Source organism: Lepidochelys kempii, chromosome 1, assembly GCF_965140265.1.
Source record: "Lepidochelys kempii isolate rLepKem1 chromosome 1, rLepKem1.hap2, whole genome shotgun sequence".
NCBI classification, from domain to species: Eukaryota; Metazoa; Chordata; order Testudines; family Cheloniidae; genus Lepidochelys; species Lepidochelys kempii.
In genome coordinates, this window is record NC_133256.1 from 223,982,891 (window position 1) to 223,997,974 (window position 15,084).

Below are 15,084 nucleotides of genomic sequence, written 5' to 3' on the forward strand. Positions count from 1 at the left end.
TGTAAAAGCCTACCACACTGGACCAATATATGAGTTCCTCTTTCTCCTTTATGCAAAGGCCAGCCCTCAGTTGACATTAAGCATTAACCCCTTGGGTACCATTCTGCAAATGGTGTGAATTGCAACTCCAGGGATGCCACTGTGGCTCAGATTTCTAACTGTATACATATCCTGAGATACAAAGGTGAAAGAGACATTTCTAACATGATGCAAAACATTCTTCACTCAAACATGCCGCAAGCCCAGCTGCCAAGTGGGTGAAAGGTCTAGTCTCCATCTAGTTTCTCAGGGGCTCTTTACTGAACCAAATTCCCATTGCTTTGATTAGCAAGCAATTGGTACTCCAAGGAGGCACTGCCTAAGGGCATGGACAGGGGGCTCAAAATAACCTCTGACTGCACTAGACAAGGCCTTTCCTCACGTGGCATTACAGTGGGACTGCTGAGATGCATTCCAAACTCCCTCCCAACCCGCGATACTCAGTGGAGAAGTAATTCAGTCACATTTCTATTGGATGGGGACAGGGATGAGAACTTGTCCCAAGCCTCTAAATGGGACAACAGGAAGGATTAAACAAAAAGCAAAACTGCAACTACTCTCACTGCATTATTCCAGCACCATGAGAGGTTTGATCTTGCTGCTGTCACTCCGAGGCAGACCCAAGAGGCTCGCTCCCACAACCAAAAAGATTAGTATGAATTTTTTTCTCAAGCCAACAACATAATATCCATATCAGCAAATAATTCACAAAATACATTTTCAGCCTGGGATCCAAAAGCAAAAAACAGAAGACCTAGCTAATCCGCAAAAACATTGTCTGTCTCTCCCTACTTTTCAGACTAGTTATAAGGAAGGTTACAGGGTTGTGAGTGAGGTCACAAATTATTAAGACACTATTACTTGTATGTATTATTTATATTACAGTACCGCCTAGGAACTTTAACTGAGATTAGGGCTCCATTGTGTCAGCCGCTGTAAAATTAAATGTAAGATAGTGGTTCTCAAAGCCGGTCCGCAGCTTGTTCAGGGAAAGCCCCGGTGGGCTGGACCAGTTTGTTTACCTGCCACATCCGCAGGTTCAGCTGATCGCGGCTCCCACTGGCTGTGGTTCGCTGCTCCAGCCCAATGAAGGCTGCGGGAAGTGGTGCGGGCCAAGGGACATGCTGGCTGCCCTTCCAATAGCCCCCATTGGCCTGGAGCGATGAACTGCGGCCAGTGGGAGCCGCGATCGGTCGAACCTGCGGACGCAGCAGGTAAACAAACTGGTCCGGCCCGCCACAGGCTTTCCCTGAAAAGCGGCAGACTGGCTTTGAGAACCACTGGTGTAAGAGACAGTCTATGCCCTGATGAGATTACAATCAAAACTAGCAAGGCAAACAAATGGTCGGGGGGAAAAGGATCTCACATGCAAGCAGAGTAGAAAATAGATGGTCTGCAAAGCACACTAAGGCCCATTTACTAGCATCCTGTGTTTTCAGATGTGATTGCAACTAAACTACTATATGTGGTCAAAAATGCAGAAAAAAAACTGTGGAAATGTACTTGAAATTTTTTCCCCACGTTTTTTCATCATCCAGTTTTTGATGAAAATGTTAATAAAAATTATCTTGGCTCATTTTGGCAAATTTCAACCAGCTCCATAAATTAAACTTGTCAAAATAAACAAGGCATATTGTGTGATGCAGGAACCCAGATTTATAAGCATATTTGCTCACCCACCAGCTTTTTCACAAAATTCAGTAATCCACATCAGGCTGCACTCATGAATGCAAATGAGGGAGTTTCAAGTTTTATTATTAAGTCATATTTCTCACACTCTTCAAATCATCCAAACCTGCTTGCTCTACATTCACTCAAAATTGCTCCTCAATTACCTATACCTGAATCCAAAAACAAGTTGTACAAAAGGAAACGTCTGAAAAAAACACCATTTGGTCCACTCGTCCCGCATTGTAGCACTTGCCTGGATTTGTGTGTGTGTGAGAGAGAGAGAGACAGAGAGGGAGCAAGGGGAGTGGAAAATGAGAAAGACATAAAAATGGGGAGGGAGGAAATGATAGTCATTCACACACAGTGGGGAGGGAGGAGACAAGAGAGAGGAGGAGGAGGAACTATATTTTGAGGAGAGGATACCCTCTAACCCTGCTTCTCAGGGTGCTCTGACTGTGCTGTTTCTCACCAGTTTCAGGTTCTACATGTTGGAAGCTAAGCTAATGTATTATACAGAACAACAGAATCAATGCAAAGCTACTTGGAATTGAAGTCCTTTCCCTTTTTGCTAAGAACTTGAAAATCGGGGGCCATCTCCTTGGAAAATGGTTTTTGGGTATGTAAATTTTTTCAAGTGATGGGGGCCCTCTGGCTTTGCATGGACAACATGCACAAAGCTGCAGTTCTGGATGATTCTGTGACTCCGATAGCATAGGTTTCATCAACAATTTCACACAAAATGACATTCTGAGGTGTGGAGAGGGTGCAAAGTGGCAAAAAAAAAATTTCCCCAGGAAACGCTGCATATCACAAGTTATAAATTGGAGCCAGCTCTGATAGGTGATAAACCTGAAGCACACAGACTTCCCCTAGGTCAGATTGGCAGTGACCATGGCAGGTTTTCACCTCCCTCTGCAGCACATGGGTGCAGGTCCCTTCCCAGGATTACGTGGGCATATCTCACTTAATCACTTCCCTGTCATTGCTGGGGCCTCGGCACTGATGCACCTCGGTCCCTCCTAGTCTCTGCCTGTAGCACAAAATAGTCTAGTATCCTGGGAACTGTGGTGCTTTGGTCTAATTTTAGTTGTTGGGTTTCGTGCGCTGGGAGGTGTTGGTGATCCGGTGGTCTTTTCTGTCCTTAAATTCTATGACTCTGTAATTTAAATACCGTATATACATTATATACATGCAGACATAACCCCCCATTTGTGACACCACAGGTAGTTTCTGAGGAAATGAGTGCAACATCAGAAAAGATACAAACCCTCATCGCACAAGTTGAAAGCTCCTGCACGCTAACTAAAGGAGGTTAGGAAGAAAGTTTTGTTGTGGCAGGTTATTCTATAACTTTCTACAGGAGGGTTTCTTACACTTTCTTCTATAACAGCTGATATTGGCCACTGGCTTGATCAAATATATCAACTGTTCTGTTCCTAAACAGGGCTTTATTTGACAGAGTAGCCGTAGTGCAGGAGACTGGACTAGATGATCTCTCGAGGTCCCTTCCAGTCCTACAATTCTGTGATTCTAATTAACACTCCAAAGGGCCACTGTGACAATCTTTAAACAGCAGATTGTTTTGTTACTGCCTCGTTTGGAACTTTTTCTGAATTTCTTTCCTCCTCCCCCACGGTCACTGAGGTCTGTGTGTGTAAAGAGGAGATTTCTCGTCTGATCAGCCTCACCCTTATTCATTTAGTGCTGTCACAGTCATGCTTTTGCAACTCTGCTGACGGAATCAGGTAGGAGGTGGAGGAGGAGGAGGTTGGTTTGGCAAGAGGAATCTTTTGTCTGTACGCAAAAACCTTGGTGGAATTGGCTCTGACGGAGAAAGAGAACAAGGAGAGAGCAGGGGGTGTTTCATAACTAAATAGGCCAGCTTTGTCTCCCCCTAGATTGCGGCTGTGGTTTGTAAGAAATGAAGGTGCTGTTTCCATGTAATTTTATTGATAGCAATGAGGGGGTTGGGGGAGAGGAGAGAAATCCAGAAAAGAAGTGATACAGAAGCAAAAGTGTTTCTAAACTCAAAATGCCAGATTCAATGCTAGCTAAACCTCAATGTCTTGCCCACCGATGTGAATAGTGTTGCCTCACTGGGGAAAAGCAGCACAGAATTTAGTCCAATGTTTACTGTGATGCACCAGCATTTCCTGAGTCGTGGTTTGTAAAAATACACATATGTCTTACCAGATTCACAGGCTTTTTTGCTTGACAAGGTAGCTGGGTGCAGAGTTGATCCTAAATGGGATTAAGAGGACATGGCTCCTCTAAGTCAAACTTTCTAGTTCTTCCTTTGGCTAAGCACTGAGATGCTGTCTGGCTTGGGGGCGTGGGGGGTTGAGGGGAGAGGAGAGGAGGGAAGGGATGAGCCTGCATCTTTGCATAACCTGTATCTCAGTGTGGTAGAGGAAGCTCCTTTAAGGCTCACAGACTTTGTTAGCAAGAAAAGGGCACCTCCTCCTCTATCCATGACCGCCTGTATACACTGCCTACTCTCTTTTGAGAAGTGTCACGATACACACCACAAACACGGTCAGGTGCTATACCAGTGCCTCCTCCCACGGCTGACCCTGAGCTACTTACCACACCCATCCACAAACCCTCATATGTGAGCCCTAGCCCTTTTCTACTTCTTCCTCATTGACTCTCCTAACCTCTACCCAAATCCTGACCCTCCACCTCCTTCCCGGGGCTAATCCTATGAACATTCACTCTCTCTCTCTTTCTGTCTGTGGGCATGTCTATATTGCCCCGGAGTTTGGACCATGGGGGTGTGAATAGCAGTGCTCACCAACGTGCTGCACGGTAACTGTCCTGTGTGGACACTGCGGGTGCCAACGAAAAGATTGCTAGTTTGCATGGAATCCCGTTGGAAGAAGACTATGTTAATGCGAACGAGGCACATTTTAGTTTGTGACGGCAGCGTATGCACATGGGAAGTTACAGCGCAGTGCTTGGATGTGCACTGCTATTCACACCCCTGGAGTCTGACCTGTGGGGCAATGTAGACAAGCCTTAAGTCTCTCTCCCTCTCTCTCCAGTGTGAGCAGCTGGGGGGCCTTCCTCCATGTGCTGTCCATTTCCAGGGTGCACAAATGCACAGCAGCAAATGAGAGCTCCTTCTTGACCATCTTGTGCCTCCTGGCTTAATCATGCCTCTGATACAACCACCCCGGAACAGATTCTGAGCATACCTGGGACCTTCTGGAAATATTACTTTGGTACCCATCCCCCAGTTGTTCCCTCATCGGTATCCAGACAACTTGGGTACGACCAAATACCAGCTATGAAAATCCTCTGAGTGCTCAACTCCTGACTGAGCCCATAGATGGGCGCGCCGGTGACAATTTATGCCTGCCCAAGCTTCCAAAAATTTTTATTTTAAGACCTTATCCTGAGAGGTGCTGAGCATCTGCATCTCCCATTGAAGTTAATGGGGATTGTGGGTGCTCAGCAGCACCTCTCAGGACCAGGCCCTGCGTTGCAAAGAAGAGCAACAAGATTTATCTGGGGAGAGAAAGGACTTTCTGATGAGGACCCTAGAACTACTCATATTTATGGTAATGCTGTTGATCTTACACAGTCTTCCAGATGTATAGATATCATAACACTTTATAAATTACACAATGCATATATATAAATTATGCTTTAAAATCCTTCATTTGGCATATCCTTCACGTAATAATATCCTTCATGTAATATCGTTATATTTGGCAGTATAGGGGAAGACACTACAGAGGGGATCTAGTCAATAGTAGGTAAATATCTAGAGGAGAGGGATCAGAAGACAGCCTAGGTTTAAGGGAACCTGAGCCTGCTTATGGTACTGAGTCAAACAGAATGGCTTAGGCTAAATTTTGCTTTGGTTTTTTGTTCAAATCTGAAAAATAAAACTGAGCCCAGGTCTATGTTACCCACACACCTTCTAGGTGTGGTGTTCTGTCCCATCTAGTGGCACCAAGACCACTCTACAGCCTTAGCTAAGAGCCAGTTGGCTTTTAGCTCATATGGTAGAGGCTCATGCACTAAGCTCCAGAGGCCCCAACTTCAATCCCGCCCACTGACAACTGGGGTCTGTCAGCTTTACAAGTGGGGGCTTGTCTGGGATTTCAACTGGCAAGTCTCTGAAGCTCCAGATGCACTTCCTCAGCTAGGGGAAGTATGTAACCCTCACACCTTCTGGTGTGGTCTTCTGTCCCATCTAGTGACACAGAGACCACTTAGAGAGAGAGATAAAATGGGTCTGCTCTATAGCCTTAGATAAGAGCTAGTTGGCTTTTAGCTCATGAACTAAGGTCCAGAGGTCCCAGGTTCCATCCCGCCCGCCGACAACCAGGGTCTGTCGGCGTTACAAATGGGGTCTTGAATCGAAAAGCACAATGAAGAGGAGACAATATAGACCAGCTGATAATCCCCTACACACATTGGGATAGACCGCTAGAAGGCATCCATGATGAAATGGGTCATTTTGGGACTGAGAGAACTTTGGAATTAGTTAGAGACCAATTTTATTGGCCTACAATGACCAAAACAGTAGAAAGAAAATGACAAGACTGTGAGCTCTGTATTCGAAGAAAAGCGAGAGTGGACAAAGCTGCCGAGCTTGTGAACATTAAAGTATACGCTCCTATGGAACTGGTTTGCATAGACTTTTTAACCTTAGAGCCAGATGCTTCTGGCACTAAGAATATTCATGTGGTGACTGATCATTTCACTAAGTATGCTCAGGCTTATCCAACTGAGGATCAGACGGCCAGAACTGTAGCAAGTGTGCTTTGGGAGAATTTTACCTTCACTATGGTTTTCCCCAACTGATCCACAGTGATCAGGGTGCCAACTTTGAATTGGAATTTATTATTGAGTTAAATAAGCTCACTGGAGTAAAATCATGCACAACTCCTTATCACCCCAGAGGGAATCCAGTGGAGAGATTTAATCATTCTACTAAATATGTTAGGCACTTTCGAAGAGCATAAGAAAACCAACTGGAGGAAGTATATTAAGCTATTAGTTCATGCATATAACTATACCAGAAACGATACTACAGGACACTCCCCATATTTTTTGATGTTGGGGAGGCGACCTATATTACCTATTGATTTGTGTTTTGGGATTAAAGCCAGAGGACAACAAGAAGTGACTCATCAAGAATATCATAAGAGATTTACGATGCAGGCTTCAATACGCATATGACTTAGCTGCTGAAGAAAGTGAAAGAAGCCAGTTAACCAACAAATTAAGATGGGATGCCAAAATAATTATGTCACCAGTAGAACCAGGAGACAGGGTTCTAGTATGCAACCTGAGTCTTAGAGGAAGGCAGAAGCTTGCAGACAGACGGGAGCCAGTAGTACTATGTGGTACTGGAGCAACTAAAAGATCTCCCCGTCTATAAGGTTCAGGCAGAATCAGGAGATGACCCTATCCGAATTCTTCACAGGGACATGCTAAGACCATGTGGATAATAAGTCAATGGAGGATAATCAGTTGAAGACTCCTGTAAGTGATAGACCTAGACGGAAAACCACTAACGTGGTAATTCAGATGGAGGATGAAGATGAGTCTGTACTTGGTTCGACTCTGGAGTCTGATCTTAACCACTGACAAGAGAGTTTGATCCGAACCAAAGTGTTCATTTTGAGGAAACTGAATTGGAAGAGAGACGAGATGTGGAAAATTCACAAAATAGGCTCCCCACAGAAAATGGTGTGAATTCTTCTGTTTCTCCGACCAAGCCAGAAGTGCCGGTGAAACCTCACAGGACTGGTAGAATGAGAACTCGTCCAGTTAAATATAAGGATTACATTCTTGACTTCCCCACTATTCTAAAAACTACAGATTCACAGTCGATACAGGCCTAAAATTTTTTGTGCAAATACCTATTAATTAAAACCACTGATGTTCTCCCAGCTCTGATTAGCTAAGCCTTACACTGTAATATACCGGAAGCACCTTGCGAGTGTTTGCCTAATTCAGGACTCATTTCCACACCCCAGCCAACCTTTTAACAGGGCATGAAGAAGGAGAAGATTTTTTTAATCTGCTTTCACGGTGTGGTTGCCAACATCACAGGCTAAAGCTACATCTGTACCAAGACAATGAGCCCAAGAAGACGGAACTGAGTACGTCCACAGCTGCTGTTTCTTAATTGGCAGACACAATGTAGAAGCCTTTTTGTTACATTGATAAGGTCATTTGTATAACTCTACCCGTATGGCTTTGCATATATTTTTTCCCCATTAGATTCCTTTTTCTTCTCTCTCTTTGCAGTTCATCATATTCCATAAATTTAACCAGGTGTCAGACAAGTCCAGGCAAAACTTAGCCTACAACTAATCCCAACATTCACTCACTCATTTATATGTTTACTGATATTTTTTAAAAAGCCAATAATCTAGGTATTCCTAAGTGTTCAATGGTTTAAGTGATTTTATGAAAATCAGCTATTAGTAAAAATGTTTTTTGGGGGGGGGCGGGTTGTTTTAAATTCAGTCAAAATAGTCTTATTGTGTGAACACCAGAAAGTGAAAGTGACTCTAAACAAAAGTAAAAGGGATACACATATTGTCATTGTCTAGTTGAGAGAAATGCAAAATGCAAGACAAACCACATAAATAGTAAAAAGGAAAGAGAATTTTCAAATTGATCAGTTTCAGTAATTATGATCTTACGGGCTAGATCATGCAACCCTTATGCTAGTGAGCATTTACTCAGACAAATAGTCCCATTGATTTTAATGGACTCCTAACTTGGGTAAATGCCCACCAGTGTTAGAGGGCTTTCCCTTCGTCCTTCCACTTCTCTGGTTCTTGTCATGCAGACAGCAAGCAGCAAAAGACCAGAAAAGCAAGCATATTCCAAAGCCCTTCACACCAGTCGGGCTTATCTCTATATGCTGACAGAGTCCGTTCCCCAGTGTGCCGTTCCCAGCTCTGATGCTGCAGAGCGTTTACCCCATGTTTCCTTTCTCAGCTCTGACAACGCAAAGCCTTGCTGTGTCCCTGTTCCCTATTCCCATTCCCCGCCCCCCCTTAGCAAGCATGAATCCAATTTCCCTTCCCCCCACTTCCTGTTTGGCCCCAGTTTATATCGTAATATTCTCAGCTATACCTTAACCAATCATTTTACTGAAATTTAACTAACCAGTTCTAACATACTGTAACATAATTCTCTAACCAATTATATCCCACTACCCTAATTAACTTACACCTAGCAATATTAATTATACAGCAGACAGAAACAATTAGAGAACCAGGCAGATTAACAATAGAAAAGTGGGGGCCATAAAGATAAAACAATACAGAAATGAGGGTTTCACAACCACAACCACTGATAAGTGATTTCTTGCCAGACAGGATGCTATCAAACTAAGTTTTCTTTAACCAGCTTAAGATCTGTTTCTTTATCTGGTGGTGATGGGCACTCACCTATCAAGACAGGATCGTCTTCCTAACAGCCCAGTACCACCTTATTTCAGTGTGACTGGTTTGGGCTGTGAGGATCTGACTATACGCTTTTCCAGCTTATGGCTGCCCCTGCTGCTTAGCCAAAGGCCTTAGCCTAAGAACAAGGCCTCAGACTATCCTAGTGAGAGAAGGCCCATACACAGACGGACTGTGATTTTGATTCTTTGTTTTTATATCCCAGTAACTAGCTAAGTGATAAAAATACACCTAAGTTCTTAAAGTATAGGCCTCTAAAGCAGGCCTGAATATCTACATTCTAACAACCAGAATGAGTAAGCATTAAACAATCTATCCTTCTGTTACTAAGGATTTTTTTAATATATGATTTTTTAATCATAGTGTCTTTAAATCTAGCTGTTCTGTTCTGGAAATGAGCATGCTAAGATTTTCACACATTCAAAGCTTCCCAATAAAAATACAAACCCCTTCCCCACATTAATTATAGAAGCTTAAAAATGCAAAATGCCTATAAATAAATCAGAGTATTGTTTTGTTTTTAGAGATGGACAGAACACAGTTATTTTCTTGGGTATAGCACCTAGCACAATGGGGCTCTGATCCATGATAGGGCCCTCTAAGTGCTACCACAATACAATAAAAAGAAATAAAAGTAAAATAAAATAAAATAAAATAATCATCAGCATCATCTACTGCGGTACTCGTATGGCTCTACATATCACAACTTTGGAGGACTACATTTATTGTTCTTTTCCAGAATTCCTGACTTTTGAAAGCTAGACTTCCAGAAATGACAAACTGGTTCTGAACTAGTTGATTTGGTATCTTAATGGACCTTATTTAGGGATCTTGCTCTCTAGAGCAGTGGTTCTCAAACTTCTGTACTGGTGACCCCTTTCACATATCAAGTCTCTGAGTGCGACCCCCCTTATAAATTAAAACACTTTTTAATATATTTAACACCATTATAAATGCTGGAAGCAAAGCAGGGTTTGGCAGTTTGAGAACCGAGCTCTAGAGTGAAGTTTGGTGAAAAAGAGAGCAGGCAACTTAGAAGAGAGAAGAGCCTGACAAACAGAACTGGTTGAAATATACCAAACCAGTTTCACAAAAAATATCAGCATTTCAAAGTTGTTTTCATTTTGACATCTTCAAAATGAGACTATTTTTCATTCTTTCAAAAAAATTTCACCATTTTGATTTCAAAAATTTTACTGAAAATGTTATTGAAACGGTTACCAAAATTTTTTGTTTGTCAAAAGCCAGGTTTTGGGGTAAATAAATATTTTCAGTAACAATTATAAGAATGTTTTCAATGACATTTTTGAAAGCAAACATTTTTTAAAAGTATGACTTTTTGAAAAAAATTGAAAATTTCAGGTGTCAACAACTGGCTGCTTGTTGATTAAAGAACTCTTTTCATTTGAAATATGTCAACAAATTTTACTGCCAAACAAGTTTTCTTGAGGACTTCAGTGCTCAACTTGAACATTTTTATTTGCAGTTTAATAACAATTCTGTATGATGATTCTCACAGCTCCTTTCCGGGCAGTCCCATCTTGCTTTTCTAAAACGACTTAATAGCAGATGCTGTAGTGAACTCCCATTTTCCACAGTTCCATTGGATTTACAAAATACACTGCAGAACACTTACTAGTAGATTATGAAGCATTATCATAAATTAAAATCAAATGACACTTTTCAAAATAAATGATAACCTCTGTAATGCTGGGTTTTTCTTTAGCATGTTTGTTTGATGTGCCCAAGTATATACTGAGTGTTATTATTATTGTGGTTTATTATTTCTATAGCATCATAGGCAGTTGATAATACAGCATTAATAATAATAATTAGCAGGATTTTTCCTTGAAAATCTCACAACCTAATCAGGCGCCAACCCCAACCCTGACCCAAGACCCATTGGACCCTATGGAAGAGCTCCCATTGACTTGAGTGTCCTTGACTTGTTTTGGAACAAGTCCTTGGACAATAAACAGATGAAAACTATGGAACGATGAATACATGTGACTCAGGACTTCCCCTCTCACGTAAATTTTCAATTTGTCGGTATAAGCCTTGCCTATCTGCCTCTCTCATCTCTACAGACAAAGGTGGGTGAGGTAATATCTTTTACTGGGCCAACTTCTGTTGGTGAAAGAGACAAGCTTTTGAGCTTACACAGAGCTCTACTTCAGACTGGAAGAAAAGCTCTGTGTAAGGTCAAAAGCTTTTCTTTTTAACCAACAGACGTCAGTCCAATAAAAGATATTACCTCACCCACCTTGTCTCCCTGATATCCTGGGACCAACTTGGCTACAAGAAGACTGTCTCTCATGTATGGTTTAGTTCATCAGTTTTCAAGCTCGAGCCTGCAAAGCACTTTCTGGTGGCTTGCAGAGAGGTGGCTCTCAAAAGTGCTGTCTCCACTAAATTACACTGAAGACAGATAAAAATACATTAAATACTTTCCTGATATTACTTTCGCATATAAACGATTGCCTTATTTGTCACAAGGCTTTCGAGAGTATGAGTGGGAGTCCAAGAAATTGTGAAGGGAAGGATCGTCTAGTAGATAGGGCACTACACTGGGGCACGGAAGAGACCTCAGTTCAATTTCTGTTTCTGCCATAGGCTTCCTAAGTAACCTGGTGCAAATCAGTTTTGGTGTATAAAGCCCATATATAATGAATACAACCAGGAAGAGACTGCCATACAAAATCAAAAGATATTCATTAAAGTTAGAAGCAGGGAAGCACAATCAGTAGGACTGCCACAGTTGGGAGGGAGTGTGGACTAGGGGTTAGAGTGGGGGAACAGATAACAGGAGGTTTGGGGTCAACTCTAGGTGCTGCGACTGATATGCTCTGTGACCTAGGGAAAGTCACTTATCCTCTCCGTGATTCAATATTCCTACCTGTAAAATGAGTTTAATAAAATTTCTCTCTTTCACAACACCAATGAAGGTTTGTTAAAGGCTTTATAATCCTCTATTAACTGTACCATATAAAGACATTAATGTTGTTTTCATCTTATATTCTTCATGTAGGTCAAAATAATAGCATTGTTGTCTCACCATGGGCCCAATCCAGCTCTCATTAAAGTGACTGAAAAGACTCCCATAGATTTCAGTGGGAGCTGGATCAGGCTCCCTGTTTCAATCTGCACATCAAGTGTTATTGCAATGTGTGAGGAGGTAATGGTGCTGGTACTGAAGATCATGTCAAGATGGATTGTTCTCCATGTCCTTTAAAGGCAGGGTAAGAAGTAATGGGCTTATTCTGCAGCAGGGGAGATTTAGGTTAGATATTAGGAAAAATGTTCTAACTCTAAGGGTAGTTAAGCTCTGGACTAGGTTTCCAAGGGAGGCTGTGGAATCCCCATCACTGGAGGTTTTAAAGAACAAGTTAGAAAAATGCCTGTCAGGGATGGTCTATGTTTACTTCATCCTGCCTGAGCACAAGGGGCTGGACTTGATGACTTTTCAAGGTCCCTTCCAGCTCTACATATCTATGATTCTATAAGATGTAATATTTCCAAATCACAAGGCACTGAATGAGGCAGGGGTCCTATGGAAAAAATCATATTGAACATGTGATTAAAGACTGTATCATGATGCATAAGCACAGGGGGAGGGGAGGGGAATTAAAGTTGCACAGGCTACCTTATTTCTGGCATTTCCTGACTTTTGGGTGTTTGACTTTGCAATCTTAATAACTTTCAATGTAGGGGTTTTGTGTGTGTGGTTAATTTCCTGTGTTATTAAAAAAAAATCCCTGAAAAAACAGAAATTCTGTCATATGGCATATTGACACCCATGAGTCATCATCAGGGTGGATCCACTACACAGACCTCTGCCACTCAAGCTAAGAGAGAAACTGATGGCAGTAGTAGGTTGTCATCTTCTATGTGGATCAGCACTAGTGTGGGACACTTTGCCAGGGGGTTTCACAGATATTTGCTGACAGCAGAGGAATGGTGAGACTCAGGAATCTTGGGTTCCATTCCAAGCACTGGAAGGGAGTGTGCTCCAGTGAGCCCAGACTCTTCTGCCCTTTCTCCCCAAGTAAGACTCCTTCTGCCCCAGCCCCTCCAACCTGTCACAGCCCTGTCTCTTCCCCCCTCCTAGTTCCTTGGCTCAGTCCCATTTTCCTCACCTACCCAGTCCCACTCTCCACTCCTTAAACTTCTTATCCAAGTTCCAATTTCATTCCCCAGCCATTCCGAGTTCCCCTCTTCCTCCAGCTTCTCATCTGATCTGTCTGTCCCCTCTGTCCTGGCCTCCAGTCCCTCCAACCCTCATCCTCTGTCTACATTCCCACTAGCTCCCAGCCCCAATCTCCCTCCCTAAACTCCTTGTCTAATCTCAGTGCCCTACCCGCTTCACCAGCTCTTTTTTCCAGGGTCTTTGCCCAGCCAGTCCCATTACTCACCCCCCTGCACCGCAGCTCTCTGTCAGCTCTGTCTTCCACGCTCATCATCTTCCTTCTTCTTCCCCATTCTTTTTCAGTCCCGTCTCCTGGGCCAGCCAGTGCCAGTTTTGCTCTCACTTAAATTTTCATTCCCAGTTTCCCTCTCTTCTCCTCCCCCTGCAAGCCTCCAGTTTCTCCTCCTTTGCCCCCCACGCAGGTCCTTCTCCCAATCTACCATCCCCAGAGGTCTGGCTGTTGCATTCAAATCAGGCATGTTACTCCTTCACACTGCCTGAGGCCCAAAGAGGCACCATTGAAGGCACATCAGACACAGGCTCCCTGCTATCAGTTCAGATGCCCAGACCCAGACTTGGCAGAGCCCACAGAAGCCCAGAGGTACAATGGCAGGGCTCTGGGCTGCAGCATGCTAAGTGAGGATGGAATCTTCAGGGAATTTAGCTGCTACAATCTAAGTCTCTACTGAACACATGCAAATTATGAGTTTTTAAAGACCTACAACTTGGCTGAATTCGGGCAGATTTTCATGGGGATGGTAAAAGGCACATCTCTGATACAAAGACCACACCCCTGCAAAAGTTTGAATCCCTGTTCCAAAGCATGCAGGTGCTAAATCTTTTCAAAGAAAGGAATGTCTTAATATGGACAAAATAGTGTATTTTTCCCTAACTTCATTCTCAGATACACCTGAACTATATTGACTCAAAATTTTGAAATAAAAATTCAGTCTGAGGCAGACACTTAGCATGGAAAATTTCAGCCCAAATGGTTAATATCTGACAAAGTTATAAGCAAATGAAAACAAGGTAATATAATGGAAAATATCAGGCAACTTTAATAATAGGCAGTGCTACCAGCCTCGCTAATAAGATACAAAAACATATTTGTAGTAGGAGACAGTCCCTGCTATCAAGTGCTTTCAGTCTAGACAGACAAGAAATATGGCGGGGGGAGGAAATACTATCATCCTTGTTTTACAGATAGCGGCACAGAAAAACTGAGAGTATGTCTGCACAGCACACTAAACACTGGCTCCTACTCCAGCCCAAGCCCCTGTTCCATCCACACAGAAATTAGTCTGACTCAGGCCAATAACCCCTTTTGACTTGGGCTCGCAGACTTGCCCAAGGTCGTATGCAGAGCCAAACATTTAATCCAGATCTCCTGATCACCACAAAACCAACCTTCCTCACTTACTCTTTCCTCTCCGGATGAGAGGTGCTTCCCAATAAGTTAGAGGGAACTTCTCTAGGGGCTCCTAGAGCTGCCAGAAGCAGCTTCTCATCACTGACTTAAGGACATGACAGCAGCAGCTTGATCTTTAGCACAAATATAAGGCTATATGCAAAGTTCTAATAGGGCACGGTTCTTCCTGGAGCTGCCAGAGGCATTGTGTGATGTGGAGTAAGAGGAGAGATGAGATAGCTTGGTCTTCCTGCACTCATTCTGAGCCCTAGAACCTTGCTTGGTTCTTAGCCTGTGGTATTCAAAGCACCTATCTATCTTGCCCCAGGAATTGA

General features: G+C 42.9%; 1 protein-coding gene across 4 annotated transcripts in view; it reads right to left on the minus strand.

Annotated features, from left to right (window-relative positions):
• The window catches only part of ETV6 (ETS variant transcription factor 6), a 165,145-nt gene that overhangs the window by 48,729 nt on the left and 101,332 nt on the right, over positions 1 to 15,084 (minus strand). The gene's annotated exons all lie outside the window — the stretch shown is intronic.